We start from the raw sequence: 17441 nt of genomic DNA, 5'->3' as shown, positions 1-17441 counted from the left end.
CCTTGAACACTTACATACAAAGGTTCAAATTCATGATGGAGTCACTCAGAGCAGTGATAGCGAACCTGGAAGAAGGGGACTATATGGTGTCTCTGGACATCAAGGATGCTTACCTCCATGTCCCAATTTGCCCTTCTCACCAAGGGTACCTCAGGTTTGTGGTACAGAACTGTCATTATCAGTTTCAGACGCTAAGGTAATGGCCGAAATGATGATTCTTCTTCGAAGAAAAGGCGTCTTAATTATCCCTTACTTGGACGATCTCCTGATAAGGGCAAGGTCCAGGGAACAGTTAGTGGTCGGAGTAGCACTATGTCAAGTAGTGTTAAGACAGCACGGGTGGATTCTAAATATCCCAAAATCGCAGCTGATTCCGACGACACGTCTGCTGTTCCTAGGGATGATTCTGGACACAGTCCAGAAAAAGGTGTTTCTCCCGGAGGAGAAAGCCAGGGAGTTATCCGAGCTAGTCAGGAACCTCCTAAAACCAGGCCAAGTGTCAGTGCATCAATGCACAAGGGTCCTGGGGAAAATGGTGGCTTCTTACGAAGCGATTCCATTCGGCAGATTCCACGCAAGAACTTTTCAGTGGGATCTGCTGGACAAATGGTCCGGATCGCATCTTCAGATGCATCAGCGCATAACCCTGTCTCCGAGGACAAGGGTGTCTCTCCTGTGGTGGTTGCAGAGTGCTCATCTTCTAGAGGGCTGCAGATTCGGCATTCAGGACTGGGTCCTGGTGACCACGGATGCCAGCCTGAGAGGCTGGGGAGCAGTCACACAGGGAAGAAATTTCCAGGGCTTGTGGTCAAGCATGGAAACGTCATTTCACATAAATATCCTGGAACTAAGGGCCATTTACAATGCCCTAAGTCAAGCAAGGCCTCTGCTTCAGGGTCAGCCGCTGTTGATCCAGTCGGACAACATCACGGCAGTCGCCCACGTAAACAGACAGGGCGGCACAAGAAGCAGGAGAGCGATGGCAGAAGCTGCAAGGATTCTTCACTGGGCGGAAAATCATGTGATAGCACTGTCAGCAGTGTTCATTCCCGGAGTGGACAACTGGGAAGCAGACTTTCTCAGCAGACACGATCTCCACCCGGGAGAGTGGGGACTTCATCCAGAAGTCTTCCAATTGATTGTAAACCATTGGGAAAAACCAAAGGTGGACATGATGGCGTCCCGCCTCAACAAAAAACTAGACAGGTATTGCGCCAGGTCAAGGGACCCTCAGGCAATAGCGGTGGACGCTCTGGTAACACCGTGGGTGTACCAGTCAGTGTATGTGTTCCCTCCTCTGCCTCTCATACCCAAGGTACTGAGGATTATAAGACGGAGAGGAGTAAGAACTATACTCGTGGCTCCGGATTGGCCAAGAAGGACTTGGTACCCGGAACTTCAAGAGATGCTCACGGAGGATCCGTGGCCTCTACCTCTAAGAAGGGACCTGCTTCAGCAAGGACCCTGTCTGTTCCAAGACTTACCGCGGCTGCGTTTGACGGCATGGCGGTTGAACGCCGGATCCTGAAGGAAAAAGGCATTCCAGATGAAGTCATCCCTACCCTGATCAAAGCCAGGAAGGATGTAACCGCACAACATTATCACCGTATTTGGCGAAAATATGTTGCGTGGTGCGAGGCCAGGAAGGCCCCGACAGAGGAATTTCAACTAGGTCGTTTCCTGCATTTCCTGCAAACAGGACTGTCCATGGGCCTAAAATTAGGGTCGATTTTCTTCCAGAAAGAATTGGCTTCAGTTCCTGAAGTCCAGACTTTTGTCAAGGGGGTACTGCATATACAGCCTCCCTTTGTGCCTCCAGTGGCCTGCCACAGCCAAAATCTGTAAATGCCCATTCCACCAGAAAGGTGGGCTCATCTTGGGCGGCTGCCCGAGGGGTCTCGGCTTTACAACTTTGCAGAGCAGCTACGTGGTCAGGGGAAAACACGTTTGTAAAATTCTACAAATTTGATACCCTGGCTAAGGAGGACCTGGAGTTCTCTCATTCGGTGCTGCAGAGTCATCCGCACTCTCCCGCCCGTTTGGGAGCTTTGGTATAATCCCCATGGTCCTGACGGAGTCCCAGCATCCACAAGGACGTCAGAGAAAATAAGAATTTACTTACCGATAATTCTATTTCTCGTAGTCCGTAGTGGATGCTGGGCGCCCATCCCAAGTGCGGATTGTCTGCAATACTTGTACATAGTTATTGTTGCCAAAAAATTCGGGTTTTGTTGTAGTGAGCCATCTTTTCTGGAGGCTCCTCATGTTATCATGCTGTTAACTGGGTTTAGATCACAAGTTATATGGTGTGATTGGTGTGGCTGGTATGAGTCTTACCCGGGATTCAAAAATCCTTCCTTATTGTGTACGCTCGTCCGGGCACAGTATCTTAACGGAGGCTTGGAGGAGGGTCATAGGGGGAGGAGCCAGTGCACACCAGGTAGTCCGAAAGCTTTTACTTTTGTGCCCAGTCTCCTGCAGAGCCGCTATTCCCCATGGTCCTGACGGAGTCCCAGCATCCACTACGGACTACGAGAAATAGAATTATCGGTAAGTAAATTCTTATTTTTTTATCACTAACCTTATTTGATCCTTATTTCTTTGTAAGGATATCCTTATGTCTATCCCATGCATGTTTAAATTGCTCTACTGTCTTAGCCTCTACCACCTCTGATGGGAGGCTATTCCACTTGTCCACTACCCTTTCTGTGAAATAGTTTTTCCGCAAATTTCCCCTGAACCTCCCCCCTTCCAGTCTCAGTGCATGTCCTCGTGTCCTATTGCTTCTCTTCATTTGGAGAATGTTTCCCTCCTGGACTTTGTTAAAACCCTTCATATATTTGAAAGTTTCTATCATGTCCCCCCTTTCCCTTCTCTGCTCCAAACTATACATATTGAGATTTCTTAGTCTTTCTGGGTATGTTTTGTGATGTAGGCCATGCACCATTTTAGTTGCCCTCCTTTGTACAGTTTCTAATGTATTAATATCCTTTTGAAGATATGGCCTCCAGAACTGAATACAGTATTCTAGATGAGGCCGTACCAATGACCTATACAGTGGCATTATTACTTCTTTCTTTCTGCTGCTGATTCCTCTCCCAATGCAGCCAAGCATCTGACTAGCCTTCCTCATTGCCTTGTTACATTGCTTACCTGCTTTTAAGTCATCTGAAATAGTGACTCCTAGATCCCTTTCCTCCTCAGTAGTTTCCAGTATAGTGCCATTAATACTGTATTTAGCTTTAGGATTTTTGAGACCCAAGTGCATGATTTCGCATTTTTTGGCATTAAACTGTAATTGCCAGACTCTTGACCATGCCTCTAGTCTACCTAGATCCTCAATCATTTGCTTTACCCCACCTGGTGTGTCTACCCTGTTGCATACCTTTGTGTAATCTGCAAAAATGCATACTTTCCCTTTAATGCCATTTGCAATGTCACCAATAAAGATATTAAAAAGCACTGGTCCAAGTACAGATCCCTGGGGTACTCCACTGGTAACATTTCCCTCCTGTGAATGCACTCCATTTACCACAACTCTCTGTTTTCTATCCTTCAACCAAGATCTTATCCATTCAATAATCCTAATATCCAATCCCAAACTTTCAAGTTTATTTAGCAGTCTGCGATGTGGAACTGTGTCAAAAGCCTTACTAAAGTCTAGATAAGCTATATCCATGGCTCCACCTTTATCAATCACTTTAGTCACACAATCAAAAAAGTCAATAAGATTTGTTTGACATGATCTCCCCCCAGTGAATCCATGCTGTTTGGGATCCAGTAAATTGCCGGATTTGAGATAATCTACAACTCTTTCTTTTAAGAGTGTTTCCATCAATTTCCCTACTACTGATGTAAGACTCACTGGTCTGTAGTGGTTTGCCTCTTCCTTGCTTCCACTTTTGTGCAGTGGGACTACGTTTGCTCTTTTCCAGTCCCCTGGAATTTCTCCTGTAGCTAATGACTGGTTGAATAATTCTGTCAATGGTGCTACCAGCACCTCTTTAAGTTCTTTTAGTATCCTTGGATGTATCCCATCTGGCCCCATAGATTTGTCCACTTTCAGCTTTGAGAGTTCTGTTAGGACCTTCTCCTCTGTAAATGTACTTGTTTCATTTTCCTGAATATCCCTGCAACTTAACTGTGGCCCCTTCCCCTCTCTTTCAGTAGTAAATACTGAGCAAAAATAATCATTAAGATGATCTGCTATTAAATTGTCTCCTTCAACAAGACTCCCAGTGTCCGTCTTTAGTTTTATAATTCCGCCTTTTGTTTTTCTCTTTTCGCTTATATACCTAAAAAAAGTTTTGCCTCCTTTACCCACTGACAGGGCCATTTTCTCCTCAGCTTGTGCCTTTGCACATCTGATTACCTTCTTAGTCTCCTTCTGTCTAACAAGATATATCTTTTTGTCTTCATTATTTTGTGTCTGCTTATATTTCCTAAAAGCCATCTTTTTTGCTCTCACAATATTTTCTACTTCTTTTGCAAACCACACTGGCTTCCTTTTCCTTGTGTTTTTCCTAACAGTTTTGATACAAAGGTCTGTTGCCTTCAATATTGCACATTTGAATGTTTCCCACCTCTCCTGCACTGTTTCCAAGTTCCTCCACTTTGCCAAAGAATCGCTTACACATTTTCCCATCCCTACAAAATCAGCCTTCCTAAAATCCAACACCATTGTTTTTGTATGGGAAGAGTCAGTCTCTGTCTTAATGCTGAACCATACTGCTTGATGATCACTGGATCCCAGGTTTTCATCCACTTTTACGTCCGATAATCTGTCTCCATTTGTAAGTATTAAGTCTAATATTGCGTCTTTCCGAGTGGGCTCCCTCACCAATTGGTGGAGGGATGCTCCCTGAAGGGAATTTAAAATGTTCCTACTTCTAGTGGAACTAGCAACAGACACCTCCCAGTTTACATAAGGAAGATTAAAGTCTCCCATGATTATTACCTCTCCTTTTAATGCCATTTTAGTTATGGCCTGCAATAGGTTCTTGTCAAGTTCCTCTTCCTGACCTGGTGGCCTGTATATTACACCAATACGAATAATCAACTTTTCCCCTGTTTCTATGGTCACCCAAAGGGCCTCAGTTTTTTCTTCAATACTTTGTATTAATGTAGTATTTATGGCATTTTTTACATACATTGCTACCCCTCCTCCGATTTTTCCAATTCTGTCCTTCCTAAATAAAGTATATCCCGGTATAGCTATGTCCCAGTCATGATTTTCATTGTACCAAGACTCTGTAATTGCCACAATGTCTAGATCATCCCTTGTCATTATTGCAGTTAGTTCTGGGATTTTATTTCCTAAGCTCCTAGCATTTGCACACATAGCTTTTAGAGTTTTGTTTGTGCTTTTTCTGTTCCTAGCTATGTTCTTCACTCTGCCTATTTTTATTTGGTTTTGATCTGAATTATCTTCTGTTGCTGTGGATATGCTTCCTATTCCCTTTGCCTGCAGAAACAATACCTCTGTGTTGGGGGAGCAGAATTCTTTATTCCTATTTGGTTCACTGCCCCCCTTTGTTAGTTTAAATAGTTCTTGATGAAGCATCCGAACTGTTCAGTTAGTATTCTCGTTCCCCTTGAAGATGGGTGCAGGCCGTCACTTTTGTATAAGCTCCTATCTTGCCAGATGGTGTGACTATGGCCTATAAATCCAAATCTCTCCTCATTGCACCATGTCCTTAGCCAAACATTGAAGTTTCTGATGCAATGAGTTCTGTCTTCCCCTCTGTGTACTGGCAATACTTCTGAAAAAGATACAGTGGTTGCCACCTGCTTCAGAGCAGTCCCTAACTTCCTAAATTCATCTTTTACAGCCATGAGTTCAGCATTTGCCAGGTCATTTGTCCCTAGGTGGACAATGACATCCACCTCCCCATCTTTTCTTGCTGCCTTCACAATTCTTAGCATGCGCTCTTTATCCCTTGGAGCTGTGGCTCCATTTAAGCACCTTACTTGTTTCTCTACTTCATTTGCATTTCCCAGATGTATTCCTCTAATAATGGAATCTCCCAAGAGAAGTGCAGTCCTTTTTGGAGATTGAATTTTCCTGTTCCATTTTCTGTTCCTATAGTTGGTAGATGTCCCCATATCCTCCTGTTCTGTAGTGTTCTGTAGTTCTCAGTTGGGTGTTTCTAACACAAGGCTATCCATGACAAATATCACATGTAGAGAGTTTTCTCATATGTCCTAGAGGATGCTGGGGACGCTTCGAGAACCATGGGGTATAGACGGGATCCGCAGGAGACATGGGCACTTTAAGACTTTAAAAGGGGTGTGAACTGGCTCCTCCCTCTATGCCCCTCCTCCAGACTCCAGTTAGATTCTGTGCCCAGTGAGACTGGATGCACACTTAGGAGCTCTGCAGAGTTTCTCAGAGAAGGACTTTATTTAGGTTTATTATTTTCAGAGAGACCTGCTGGCTACAGGCTCTCTGCATCGTGGGAGTGAGGGGGGAGAAGCAGGACCTACTTCTGTGAGTTCAAAGGCTCTACTTCTTAGGCTACTGGACACCATTAGCTCCAGAGGTTCAGATCACTTGGTGCACCTAGCTGCTTGTTCCCGGAGCCGCGCCGTCACCCCCCTCACAGAGCCAGAAGACAGAAGCCGGGTGAGTAAAGAAAGATCAGAAGACTTCAGTGATGGCAGAAGACGGCAGTTGGATTCGACGACACGCCTGTCGTTCCTGGGTATGATTCTGTATACAGAATTACGGAGAGTTTTTCTTCCGGTGGAAAAGGCTCTGGAAATACAGAACATGGTAAAACAGATTCTGAAACCGGCAAAAGTGTCAGTTCTTCAATGCACTCGATTGCTGGGGAAGATGGTGGCGGCATACGAGGCCATTCCGTATGGCAGGTTCCATGCCAGGGGTGCTTCAGTGGGACCTGCTGGACAAGTGGTCCGGGTCTCACCTGGACATGCACCAGAAAATACTCCTATCTTCCAGGACCAGGATCTCCTTTCTGTGGTGGCTGCACAGTTCTCACCTTCTGGAGGGACGCAGGTTCGGGATTCAGGATTGGATCCTGGTGACCACAGATGCAAGTCTCGGAGGCAGGGGAGCAGTCACACAGGGGTGAAACTTTCAGGGAAAATGGTCAAGCCAGGAAGCTTGTCTGCACATAAACATTCTGGAATTAAGGGCCATTTACAACGGCATTCTGCAAGCGGAACATCTTCGCGGTCTGCCCATTTGATTCAATCAGATAACATAACAGCAGTGGCGTACATAAACCGCCAGGGCGGAACAAATTTCGGCCTTATCAATTTTCTTTCAGAAAGAATTGCCCTCCCTTCCAGAGGTTCAGACTTTCGTAAGAGGCGTGCTGCACATCCAACCTCCATTTGGGCCCCCAGTGGCACCATGGGATCTTAATGTGGTGTTTCAATTCTTGCAATCACATTGGTTTGAACCTTTACGTAAGGTTGAGTTAAAATTCCTTACTTGGAAAGTGGTCATGTTGTTGGCCTTGGCATCTGCAAGGCGAGTGTCTGAGTTAGTGGCTTTGTCTCACAAAAGCCCCTATTTGATTTTCCATGCTGATAGAGCGGAGTTGAGAACTCGTCAGCAATTTCTACCAAAAGTGGTTTCCTCATTTCACGTAAACCAGCCTATTGTGGTGCCAGTGGCTACTGATGCCTTGGCGGAATCGAAGTCTCAATGTGGTCAGAGCTTTGAAAATCTATGTCGCCAGAAAAGCGCAGATTAGGAAAACAGGGGCTCTGTTTGTCCTGGTGGCTCCCAACAAGATTGGGGCTCCTGCTTCCAAGCAGACTATTGCACGCTGGATCTGTAATACGATTCAGCAGGCTCATTCTACGGCAGGGTTGCCGTTACCGAAATCGGTGAAAGCCCATTCTACCAGAAAGGTGGGCTTTTCCTGGGCAGCTGCCCGAGGGGTCTCGGCATTACAGCTTTGCCGAGCTGCTACTTGGTCGGGTTCAAACACCTTTGTGAAGTTCTACAAGTTTGATACCCTGGCCGAGGAGGACCTCTTGTTTGGTCAATCGGTGCTGCAGAGTCATCCGCACTCTCCCGCCCGTTCTAGAGCTTTGGTATAAACCCCATGGTTCTTGAAGCATCCCCAGCATCCTCTAGGACGTATGAGAAAATAGGATTTCTTTAACGTCCTAGTTAATGCTGGGAACTCCGTAAGGACCATGGGGAATAGCGGCTCCGCTGGAGACTGGGCACAACTAAAGAAAGCTTTAGGACTTCCTGGTGTGCACTGGCTCCTCCAACTATGACCCTCCTCCAGACCTCAGTTAGAATCTTGTGCCCGGCTGAGCTGGATGCACACTAGGGGCTCTCCTGAGCTTCTAGAAAGAAAGTTAGTTTTAGGTTTTTTATGTTCAGTGAGACCTGCTGGCAACAGACTCACTGCATCGAGGGACTAAGGGGAGAAGAAGCGAACTCACCTGCGTGCAGCCGGATTGGGCTTCTTAGGCTACTGGACACCATTAGCTCCAGAGGGACCGAACACAGGCCCAGCCTCGGTCGTCCGGTCCCGGAGCCGCGCCGCCGGCCCCCTTACAGAGCCAGAAGCAAGAAGACGGTCCGGAAAATCGGCGGCAGAAGACTTCGGTCTTCAACAAGGTAGCGCACAGCACTGCAGCTGTGCGCCATTGCTTCCCATGCACACCTCACACTCCGGTCAGTGATGGGTGCAGGGCGCTGGGGGAGGAGGGGGGGGCGCCCTGGGCTGCAATATAAGTACCTTGATGGCAAAAAATACACAATATATAGTCCCAGAGGCTATATATGTGTAAAATACCCCTGCCGTATACATTTAAAAAGTCTACCGAAAAAGGGGCGGGGCTATCTCCCTCAGCACACCGTCGCCATTTTCCCTCACAGCTCCGCTGGAAGGACGCTCCCCAGGCTCTCCCCTGCATTTTTCCAGACTACATAGGGTTAAAAAGAGAGGGGGGGGGCACTAAATTTAGGCGCAAATTACATATATATATATATAAGCAGCTATAGGGGAAAAAATCACTCAGTTATAGTGTAATCCCTGTGTTATATAGCGCTCTGGTGTGTGCTGGCATACTCTCTCTCTGTCTCCCCAAAGGACTTTGTGGGGTCCTGTCCTCAGTCAGAGCATCCCCTGTGTGTGTGCGGTGTGTCGGTACGGCTGTGTCGACATGCTTGATGGGGAAGGTTACGTGGAGGCGGAGCGGGTGCCGATAAATGTGATGTCACCCCCTGCGGGGCTGACACCAGAGTGGATGGATATGTGGACGGTATTAACCGACAGTGTCAACTCCTTACATAAAAGGCTGGATGACGTAACAGCCGTGGGACAGCCGACTTCTCAGCCCGTGCCTGCCCGGGCGTCTCAAAGGCCATCAGGGGCTCAAAAACGCCCGCTACCTCAGATGGCAGACACAGATGTCGACACGGAGTCTGACTCCAGTGTCGACAAGGTTGAGACATATACACAATCCACTAGGGGCATCCGTTGCATGATTTCGGCAATAAAAAATGTGTTCCACATTTCTGACATTAACCAGAGTACCACTAAAAAAGCGGTATTATGTTTGGGGAGAAAAAGCAGGCAGTGTTTTGTTCCCCCATCGGATGAGTGAATGAAGTGTGTGAAAAAGCGTGGGTTTCCTCCGATAAGAAACTGGTAATTTCTAAAAAGTTACTGATGGCGTACCCTTTCCCGCCAGAGGATAGGTCACGTTGGGAGATATTCCCTAGGGTGGACAAGGCGCTCACACGTTTGTCAAAAAAGGTGGCACTGCCGTCTCAGGATACGGCCGCCTTAAAGGAGCCTGCTGATAGAAAGCAGGAAGCTATCCTGAAGTCTGTATATATACACACTCAGGTACTATACTGAGACCTGCAATTGCCTCAGCATGGAGGTGTAGTGCTGCTGCAGCGTGGTCTGATACCCTGTCAGATAATATTGACCCTCGGCAGGGATACTATTTTGCTAACTATAGAGCATATTACAGACGTTGTCTTATATATGAAGGATGCACAGAGGGATATTTGCCGGCTGGCATCCAGAATTAATGCTATGTCCATTTCTGCCATGAGGGTATTAGGGACCCAGCAGTGGACAGGTGATGCTGATTTTAAAAGGCACATGGAGATTCTGCCTTATAAGGGTGAGGAATTGTTTGGGGATGGTCTTTTGGACCTCGTATCCACAGCAACAGCTGGGAAGTTAAAAATCCTTTTACCTCAGGTTCCCTCACACCCTAAGAAAGCACCGTATTATCAGGTAAAGTCCTTTCGGCTTCAGAAAAACAAGCGGGTCAAAGGCGCTTCCTTTCTGCACAGAGACAAGGGAAGAGGGAAAAAGCTGCACCAGACAGCCAGTTCCCAGGATCAAAAATCTTCCCCCGCTTTTTCTAAGTCCACCGCATGATGCGGGGGCCCCACAGGCGGAGCTTGGTGCGGTGGGGGCACGTCTCTGGAACTTCAGCGACCAGTGGGTTCGCTCACAGGTGGATCCCTGGGTTCTGCAAGTAGTATCACAGGGATACAAGCTGGAGTCCGAGGCGACGCCCCCTCGCCGTTACCTCAAATCAGCCTTGCCTGCTGCCCTCGGAAAAAGGGAGGTAGTACTGGCGGCAATTCACAAGCTGTATCTTCAGCAGGTGATAATCAAGGTACCCCTCTTTCAACAGGGACGGGGTTACTTTGTCATAATGTTTGTGGTACCGAAACCAGAGGGTTCGGTGAGACCCATTCTAAAATTAAAAGTCCTTGAACATATATATATATATATATATATATATATATATATATATATATATATATATATATATATATATATATACATACAGTTCAAGTTCAAGATGGAATCGCTCAGAGCGGTTATTACAAGCCTGGAAGAGGGGGATTTTATGATGTCATGGGACATCAAGGATGCCTACCTGCATGTCTCCATTTATCCACCCCACCAGGAGTACCTCAAAGTTGTGGTACAGGAATGTCATTACCCATTCCAGACGACGTCGTTTGGTATGTCCACGACACCGCGGGTATTTACCAAAGTAATGGCCAAAATATAATGCTTCTCGGAAAGAAGGGAGTCATGATTATTCTGTACTTGGACGATCTCCTTATAAAGGCGAGGTCCAAAGAGCAGTTGCTAGTCAGCGTAGCACTATCTCAGGAAGTACAGCATCAGCAGGGCTGGATTCTGAATATCCCAAGGTCGCAGCTGATTCCTGCGACGCGTCTGCTGTTCTTGGGCATGATTCTTGACGCAGAACAGAAGAAGATATTCTCCCGGAGGAGAAGGCCCAGAAATTATCATCTCTGGTCAGGGACTTCCTGAAGCCAAAGCAAGGGTCGGTGCATCACTGCACGCGAGTCCTGGGAAAGATGGTAGCTTCTTACGAAGCAATTCCCTTCGACAGATTCCGTGCAAGGATCTTCCAGTGGGATCTGTTGGACAAGTGGTCCGGATCGCATTGGTTTGAGCCACTTAAAACCGTGGAGCTAAAATATCTTACGTGGAAGGTGGTCATGCTGTTGGCCTTGGTCTCGGCCAGGCGTGTGTCAGAGTTGGCGGCTTTGTCATGTAAAAGCCCTTATCTGATTTTCCATATGGATCGGGCGGAATTGAGGACTAGTTCCCAATTCCTGCCTAACGTGGTATCAGCTTTTCATTTGAACCAACCTATTGTGGTGCCTGCGGCTACTAGGGACTTGGAGGATTCAAAGTTGCTGGACGTAGTCAGGGCCCTGAAAAAATAATGTTTCCAGGACGGCTAGAGTCAGGAAAACTGACTCGCTATTTATCCTGTATGCACCCAAAAAGCTGGGTGCTCCTGCTTCTAAGCAGACTATGGCTCGCTGGATCATTAGCTCGATTCAGCTTGCACATTCTGCGGCTGGACTGCCGCATCCTAGATCAGTAAAAGCCCATTCCACGAGGAAGGTGGGCTCTTCTTGGGCGGCTGCCCGAGGGGTCTCGGCTTTGCAACTTTGCCGAGCAGTTAGTTGGTAGGGGTCAAACACATTTGCAAGATTTTACAAGTTTGACACCCTGGCTGAGGAGGACCTAGAGTTCGCTCATTCGGTGCTGCAGAGTCACCCGCACTCTCCCGCCCGTTTGGGAGCTTTGGTATAATCCCCATGGTCCTTACGGAGTTCCCAGCATCCACTAGGACGTTAGAGAAAATAAGATTTTTTTCAACGGTAAATCTATTTCTCGTAGTCCGTAGTGGATGCTGGGCGCCCATCCCAAGTGCGGATTGTCTGCAATACTTGTATATAGTTATTGCTTAACTAACGGGTTATTGTTGAGCCATCTGTTGAGAGGCTCCGTTATATTTCATACTGTTAACTGGGTATAGTGTCACGAGTTATACGGTGTGATTGGTGTGGCTGGTATGAGTCTTACCCGGGATTCCAAATCCTTTCCTTATTGTGTCAGCTTTTCCGGACACAGTATCCTAACTGAGGTCTGGAGGAGGGTCATAGTGGGAGGAGCCAGTGCACACCAGATAGACCTAAAGCTTTCTTTAGTTGTGCCCAGTCACCTGCGGATCCGCTATTCCCCATGGTCCTTAGGAGTTCCCAGTATCCACTACGGACTACGAGAAATAGATTTACCGGTGAGTAAAATCTTATTTTTAATACCAACCGGTAAATCCTTTTCTCTTAGTCCGTAGAGGATGCTGGGCGCCCGTCTCAGTGCGGGCTGTATCTGCAGTTTGGTTTCGGTTACACTCATGTTGAGTTAAGTTCAGTCAGTCTGTGACTGTTGTTGGTCATGCCGTTGCATGCATTGTTGTTAAATGACATGTTGTACGGCGTGTTTGAGGTGTGAGCTGGTGTGTATCTCACCTTAGTTTATAAAATTAAATAAATCCTTTTCCTCAAAATGTCCGTCTCCCTGGGCACAGTTCCTATAACTGGAGTCTGGATTAGGGGCATAGAGGGAGGAGCCAGTGCACACCCCTTTTAAAGTCTTAAAGTGGCCATGTCTCCTCCTGCGGATCCCGTCTATACCCCATGGTTCTTGAAGCATCCCCAGCATCCTCTACGGACTAAGAGAAAAGGATTTACCGGTAGTTATTAAAATCCTATTATTACATACAACACTATAATGTTATTAAAAGTAACAAGCAGAAGTTTATTAGTGATTATATATGTATGTGTGTGTGTGTGTGTGTGTGTGTGTGTGTGTGTGTATATATATGTATATATATATATATATATGTGTGTGTGTGTGTATGTATGTATGTATGTATATATATATATATATATATATATATATATATATATATATATTATAATATAATACCCTCCCTCCCTCCCTTCCCGCTGTGGGGTACACTGGGCTCCACAAGGATGGACAATGGGGTATAGAGTAGGATCTTCATCCGAGGCACCAACAGGCTCAAAGCTTTGACTGTTCCCAGAATGCACAGCGCCGCCTCCTATATCACCCCGCCTCCCAGCACAGGAGCTCAGTTTTGTAGTTGGTGCTGCAGTAAGCAGGCACATAACAGAGGGGCTGCTCCAGACAGCCCTAAGAAGAGCTTTTTTTTAAAGTAAAAAGTGAAGACTTCAAGGGCAGCAGCGGTGGTAAATGTCTTGTAACATTCACTGCTGCAGCTCCAGCTCTCCCCAGCGGCGCTATACACTCCCGAGCCCTGGTTGCCGGGTACCTACAGCGGAGGCTCCGGTTTTCTTCACGTTAGACACACACGGCTGGGGCTCTCCAGGATCACGTGGCCGTGCTTCGGAAGGTGGTAAGTGGGTCCCGCTTGCGGGACCCGGTCTTTATCACGATACGGCGTGGTCAGTGGGAGGCGGGCCGCGCACGCTGGCGGTGGACACTGTGGATACAGGCGATCCCACTAGATCACCAGGGCATGGGCGCAGGTCAGGTTATCTCTCTAAACCACTTCTTATATCGCCCACAGTACCCGGTGGTTTTGCCAGCAGAGGGGATAAGGCTTAGACCTGAAGCCCCTCCCCCAGCCCCAGTGCGCCATTTCCCGCAAATGTTCCCACCCTTGAGCTGCATATCTGTCTTTTCCTCACTCCCTGTCAGTGTTTCTGCGGCGCCATTATCTCTCAGCTTCACTGTTCCTGGGACTGCTTGGGCAAATCCTCCTATGTAAAGCCGCCTGGTTGTCAGTGCTGTGCCTTTACATGACACTTAAGTATTCTACATGTCTTTTTTTAGTCAGTGTTAGTAAGAAAGAGTGCATTTAGTCAGGGTTTATAGTACAATTACCCTGTGATATACATTCAGTTCTTACTGTGTACTGTTATATCTATTGTTATATAGCTGTGTAAGCTAGTCCAGTGCAGTATTATTGTTAGTAATAACCTCTGTATTGTACAGACTGTGACTATTTGTGTGTGCATTTGATAGCTGAGTGGTGTCCATCTTGTGTCTTTCACTCAACCTGCTATCCCTATATTCTATAACCTGAGGGGGCTTGGTGCGTCAGGTGTTATCTAATATCGGATTTTCACAAAGATATACTGTATTACGTATTTTCTCTGTGATTTAGTCACCATATCTCTCCTATATCTCTGCTGGTGCTGACTACACTGCGCAGGGGTTTGGGTTCAGAGGTATTGTGCTGCTGATAATTGTACTGTGTTACCTCATACTGCAAGTTCTATCATGTCTGCTTCTGAGGGTAACGGTTCTGGGGCTGAACACACTGCCGGTGTTGCTGAAGCCACAGGGCCATATGAGGAGAATATAGCAGCTGTGGGCTCTGGTTCTGGGGGCTCCTTGCCCCCCAGTGGGACTGTGGCAACGGAGGCACATACTGACCCACCGTGGGCCGCTTTTTCCACGCTTCTGCATACGCTAGTTCATAAACTAACTGCCCCTATGGTACCCCCAATGCCGGTACAACCGTATGTGGTCCCTGCAGCTAACCCGCCGTGGGCGGACGATTTATCTGCTCAATTAAAGAAGTTGAACCAGTCCTTGACTACTAAAAAGTCTGACCAACGCTTGCCTAAGTCCAAGAGGTCCTCTAAGCGAGCCCTTGTCTCCTCACAATCCACTGCTGTCACTGACACCTCGTCTGATGAAGACGGCACATATACTGACCCCACAGGTTCTGACTCAGATACGGCTGATGGGAAGAGTAGTTCACATGTGGATGTTCCTGATTTTTTGGAGGCTATTAAGTTAGTTCTGCAGATTACGGATGATCCCGAGCCATCCGTCCCTCTTAAGAAACCAGATAGGTTCAAGCATCAGAAGGTGATTAAACAAGTTTTACCTCACTCTGACCACCTAGTGGATATACGTCAGGAACCCTGGGAAAACCCGGGTACGAAGTTTGTGCCTCAAAAGAAGATACTGGCTCGCTATCCCCTCGCGCCAGAGCTGTCTAAAAATTGGGAAACGCCTCCTCCAGTAGACTCACATGTGGCTAGGATGGTGGTTTCCTCAGCTCTACCTGTCACTACCGTCACGTCTCTAAAAGAGCCTACGGATAAACGTGTGGAGGGTTGTCTGAAAGCGATTTACACCCTGACGGGTGCTGCACAAAGGCCCACTATTGCAGCAACATGGGCTGCAGAGGCTATTGAAGCATGGGCCTTGGAGTTAGATGCTGAAATCTCCTCTGACCATGCTAGACAATGCTTGTCATACATTGTTACAGCTTCTCGATATATTAAAGAGGCGGCTTCTGATGCCGGTATCCTAGCAGCCAAGGCCTCTACTACGTCAGTACTGGCTCTGGATCTGGACTCTAGAAAAACCCTGGAGGTACTCCCTTTCAAGGGAGATATTCTGTTTGGGGAGGACTTAAATAAGATAGTAGCTGACTTGGCTACTGCCAAAACTGCCTGTCTGCCTAACACTGCTCCTTCTGTGTCGTAGGTTAAAGGTACGTCCTTTCACCCCTTTCGTCCTTCAGGTAAAGCAAAAGGTCAGGCGTAGCAATAAGCAGGCCCGCACTTCCAAACCTGGTAAGCCGAAGCCCAAAAGAGCCTGGGCTACCCGTCAGCCAGCTGCCAAGACCGATGAGCCTGCCGCATGACGGGGCAGGCCTCCCCCTGGGGGATCCCAGGGCGGGGGGCCAGCTTCTAGGGTATACCCAGGAATGGTTGAAGACCACTTCAGATGCCTGGGTACGGGAAGTCGTCACTCGAGGTTACGCCATAGCCTTCAAATACCGAACCCCTCATCGATTTTGCCAGACACATCCCTTTGGACCAGACAAAGGCAAAAACTCTACACTCAGTGGTACAGACCCTCCTGGATACAAGAGTCGTAGTACAGGTGCCTCTTGCTCAGAGGGGCCGGGGGTAGTATTCTCCGCTGTTTCTAGTCCTGAAACCGAATGGGTCCTCCCGGCCCATTCTCAACCTCAAGGCATTAAACAGGTTTGTGAAGGTCTCCAAGTTTTGTATGGACACCCTTCGCTCTATAGTTCTGGCCTTGGAACCTGGGGACTACATGGTCTCCCTGGACAAATAGGATGCTTACCTGCATATTCCTATAGCAGTGTCACATCAACAATACCTGAGGTTCGCTATTGGCTGCCTACATTACCAGTTTTGGGCGTTACCCTTTGGTTTAACAACTGCTCCGCGAGTCTTCACCAAAGTTATGGCGGTGATGACGGTGGTACTCCGCCGTCAAGGGGTTAGGATACTGCCGTATCTGAACGACTTGTTAATCCTGGTAAATTCCCCAGATTTTCTCCAGCGTCATGGATATGACGGTCCGGTTTCTACAAGCCCACGGGTGGCTCATTAACTGGAAGAAATCCTCCCTAGTCCCTGCTCAGAGCATGGTGCACCTGGTAGCGTTGTTGGACACTCACAACCAGAGGTGGTTGTTGTCTCAAGAGAAAGTCCTGAAGATTCAGGACGGGATTCGTTGCTTCCTTTCTCGTCGGCAATGCAGGTGCTGTGCCTAATGGTATCAGCATTCGACATGGTGGAGTATGCTCCATTCCATTCTCGCCCCCTCCAGAGGCTGATTCTGGCCAAGTGGGACGGCCTGGCTCACCGGATCAGATCTCAAATGATCCTCTTGACTCCGGAGGTCCGTCTGTCGCTACACTGGTGGCTCCGGGACCAACAATTGTGCAGGGGTCGTCCCTTCTGGATATCCAACTGGGTCTTGTTGACGACAGATGCCAGTCTAAGAGGTTGGGGCGCGGTGCTGGAGCAACACTCCCTTCAAGGTCGGTGGACCAAGGAGGAATCTCTCCTCTCGATCAACATTCTGGAATTGTGGGCGGTCTTCAATGCGTTGAACCTGGCCCAGCATTTAATTCAGAACCGCCCTGTTCAAGTACAGTCGAAAAACGCCACCACAGTGTCACAACTGAGGCCTGGAGACCGTGACTGGGAGCCTCAGTTGTAGGGGCTGACGGGAACTTAAATTTAGGAGGAGCTATGTGACTCCTGGACATGCGTATTGACAGTAGCAAAGAATGCCCGAGGGCGT

General features: G+C 47.7%; 1 protein-coding gene across 2 annotated transcripts in view; it reads left to right on the top strand.

Annotated features, from left to right (window-relative positions):
• Window positions 1-17441, top strand: part of LOC134983857 (zinc finger protein ZFP2-like) — a 45298-nt gene that overhangs the window by 4688 nt on the left and 23169 nt on the right. The gene's annotated exons all lie outside the window — the stretch shown is intronic.

This window comes from Pseudophryne corroboree, assembly GCF_028390025.1.
Source record: "Pseudophryne corroboree isolate aPseCor3 chromosome 3 unlocalized genomic scaffold, aPseCor3.hap2 SUPER_3_unloc_27, whole genome shotgun sequence".
In the NCBI taxonomy this organism is placed as follows: domain Eukaryota; kingdom Metazoa; phylum Chordata; class Amphibia; order Anura; family Myobatrachidae; genus Pseudophryne; species Pseudophryne corroboree.
This window is presented reverse-complemented; position numbering and strand designations above follow the sequence as displayed.